Below are 3,695 nucleotides of genomic sequence, written 5' to 3'. Positions count from 1 at the left end.
GCTTCCACACCACAAAACGCTTCTCCAGTGACAATGAATAAGTTTACACATTCATGGCACTGTAAAAACTGATGCATGCTAGTTGAACAGAGCATCTGAGGAGAACAAAGTTGACATACGACTTGTAATAAGCTGCCAGAAGTTTTTCCCGACCTCTGTCCAAAGCTTGACCAACAAAGCACACAGCCTCCCTTCTCAAATCAAAACATAAATCACTGAGCAAGCAATGCTTGAAATTTGTTTCTGGTAGTTGCAAGCAGAGATCATTATACGTGAGTCTGCTCTTTTTCTCCACCGCTTGAGAATCCACACCCTGAAAAACAAAATCCTTCAAAACAGTTTGTGTTTCCAACAACAATATCTGCATAAAAGAAGTCTGCAACTTTTCCGCAAAGCCAGAAATGTCACCAATTAATGCATAGGCATCACTCACTGTTATATAGCTCTCTGGATTGAACTTTTGACAAACTTCAAGCAAGACTGAATCAAGTTTCTCTAAAGCCCTACCAACCCACACCTCTATGCCACGGTTCATTTTCTTAATACCCGAGTATAATTTTGAGCATAACCAGTTTAAAATTTTCATTCCCAGATTTGAAACTTTTCAATCCGTCCCACTCTAATTTTGTGTGGCATCTATGACTGGATAAGACTCTACATCAAATTATGCAGGCAGTCTTGAAAATTTCACATTAGTACATCAGAGAGCTCTCACGTTATTAGTCTTTGCAATCAATAACACCTTTTGGAGAAATTTGAAAGTGTTCTTCTACTTCTACTAAGCAGGGTGAGCTAATCACTTTGCAAATGCGTTCCTCACCTCGACCTTTGCGAAGAGCAAGCCTTGTGGTGGAAGCATGAGCTATGATATTTCCTCCATTAGGCTTAACTTGGGGACCAGCAAACATAGCAGAAGCATCTACTTGCAAAACAACTTGATTGGTCACCACAACTGCCACACCAAACTCATCTACCATTTTCTGAAGGCTTCTAAGGAACTTAGCAAGATGCATCTGCCTTGCTTTAGGAGTAGCATCCACTCTCAAAACTTTTGAAGTTCTAGAAGGGAATTTCTGTGCTCTTTTAGATATAAAAACATCACTGGCATCTAGAGTAGATATTTGTGCTGGTGAAACTTTTACTCTGTTCTGAGATTGGACTGGAAGATAATTCAGAAGGCTTAAATTTTGCTTCATCGAGACCAGCTGGTTCTCCTCCAGTTTTTAGCATCATCAAACCTTGGGGTTTGACACTTTTAAATTTTGACTTTTTACCAGAACCTTTTGCACGTCCTAGATTAGAACCTAAGACATATTCTGCATACTTGCTTGATTTGGTACTTTTCCTCTTGGTTGGGATTGACATTTCCATATCACTACTAACTGGATTATCAACAATATCATTTTTAGGCACATCATCTCTTCTTGTATTCTTAATTCCATTTGAAATTTTACATGAAAGTTTATTGGAATCTTGACTTTTTGAAGCTTTATCTGATTGAATACCAGCTTCCCTGAGCAACATGTTTGATGTTTCCTTACTGCAACTTTTTAGTAGACCTGATGCTTCTCTAGGTGTTCGGACTCTAAGATTATTCTGCTTTCTAATTCCTTGCAGTTTGCCACACTGCATCATCTTTCACAGAGGCACTTCCAGATCATCCTCATCGCTTTCTTTAGCCACATTTTCATCAATATTTATCTTTGTCTTCTGGTTTCGAGTTAGCTGAGCTGTTTGGCCCATATTTGATGCCTTATAATGCGCAAAAACATGAGTACCAGCAAGGCCTGCACTCAAATGTCTTACATCTGCCTGAATGTCAATTTCTTTGCTCTCCTCAAGTGGTTTGTATAGAACAGTCGGAAGTGAGATAGGCATACTACAGTCCAATGAAGGCACCAAATCCTGAACTAACTCCTTCGTGATTGAGAGACCAAGATCACACAAGGCATAGAGGTTCTCCGATTTGGAATTCTCAACTGCATCTTCCGCATGCTTGATGTTGTGAAATATTGCCTCAATTAAGGCAAAGCTTTCATGTTCTCTTTTTGTCCCAGGGTCATGATGTACATCTTCATCTCGATGCACCAACACTGAAAGGAAGAAGTGCAATTGCCGATATAATGATCCAATAGCATCTGGACATAAATCTCCAGTAAGTGCAGGGAATTCAGGATGGTGTGCAAGAGAGTGGACCAAATAAGCCAGAACATATTCTGGAAAACATGTGACAGAATTCCCACCTGATGGGGCATAAGGTTGTTGTAACTGTGCCTCTCAACGACATGTCTCTACAAAATCAACTAGGTATTGCCTAACCTCCACAAGTGCATCTTCAGTTTCCCCTGATACACCAAGAACAAAGGCACAAGCATATTTCTGATCAAGAGTCCGCTCTTTGAGATACTGATGGACTTTACCAAGAAACTCTTTTCTAACTTCAGGATAAGTATCCTGTGTAGTTCTTAATGTCAAATGAAAAAGTTCAGGAGTTATCTGAGCATCCCACTGCTTTGACAATCTTAACAATCCCTTTGCAGCAGCAAGCCTTATATGAGCTTTATCAACTTCACTTGACACCACATCCTCGGATATTTCTCTACAAGTAAGAAGCTTTGAAAGAACCCCAAATAGATTTTTTATCCTTTGTCGTAAATGGGCATCCTTTTTAGGCAAGTAACTTTTCACAAGAGTTTTAATACCATAGATCTGGTGGCTTTGATATAACCAATTCGATTGTTCCACATGGAAGGCACTTTTCCGACAGCAAATCAACATCTCTTCGAGATTGACAGAATCTAAGAAACCAGTCAACTATGCAGAAAAAGATCCCTCCTGCTGCTGTGGCGAATAGATAGTCTCCCACATGGCCAACCCAGCGTAAAGGCTTATCTCCCCTGGGAGATTTGCAATATTATCCCGTTGCCACTGAACCACCTGAAACATAGCATTCAAGAATGCCCGTGAAGTTATCCGTGGGATAAAATCAGAAGGTTATCTGTTTCAATCTGGGGAAGAACCGCAAGGAATTCATTCCTTTGCCACCTGTCAATTTGACTCTGACAGAGGACTTCGAGAAGACGGAGTCTAACATTGGCTCCACTAGGGATGGCAGCTGCCGCTTTTTGGAGGTGCCAAGAACCGCAGAACTTTGGGAGAGCAGACAGTGCCTCCACCCATTGGGCAATGGAGTCCATTATTTCAACAATTCGACACAACTGAAGACTCAACTTATTAACTGGAAACTGCTTGAATTGATTGAAAGACTGACTCGGCAAACTTCAAACTAAACTGTAATGAAACTGGAACAAAATGCTACCCTTATGGCTGCTTATTTATTTACAAAAGCTACCCTACTTTGCTGCAAAAATAGATCAGGTAATACTAAAATGCCAGATTAACCATTCAAGTAAACCTGAATATGATGCCGCTCGAGAATGCTTCCACAAGAACACAGATGTAATTGCTGGCAGCCCTTCATGCACGTACTGAGCCTGGTCACGGAAAAGACAGCCTGATCTGTCAATCAACCTGAAAAACATTTCCATATATGTTGCCATTGGATCGCGGAAGCCGGACTCTGTTGGCTGCCCCAACTCTGCAATGCATACTTCCAGCTGCACATTGTCAATGTATACATCTGTAGGCAAGTCTACGATTTCTTGTTGCGAAGGAGGAAGGATTTCCAAGAACTT

At 40.8% G+C, this 3,695-nt stretch overlaps 1 pseudogene; it reads right to left on the bottom strand.

Moving 5' to 3' along the window:
* Positions 1-719: 719 nt before the first annotated feature.
* LOC149176305 (DNA repair protein RAD51 homolog 1 pseudogene) lies at positions 720-1,196 on the bottom strand (annotated as a pseudogene).
* Between the last annotated feature and the right edge of the window lie 2,499 nt (positions 1,197-3,695).

The sequence above is a fragment of the Pinus tabuliformis genome, chromosome 4_1 (genome assembly GCF_031772625.1).
Source record: "Pinus tabuliformis cultivar Carrire ecotype Pingquan chromosome 4_1, CPIR1, whole genome shotgun sequence".
In the NCBI taxonomy this organism is placed as follows: Eukaryota; Viridiplantae; Streptophyta; class Pinopsida; order Pinales; family Pinaceae; genus Pinus; species Pinus tabuliformis.
This window is presented reverse-complemented; position numbering and strand designations above follow the sequence as displayed.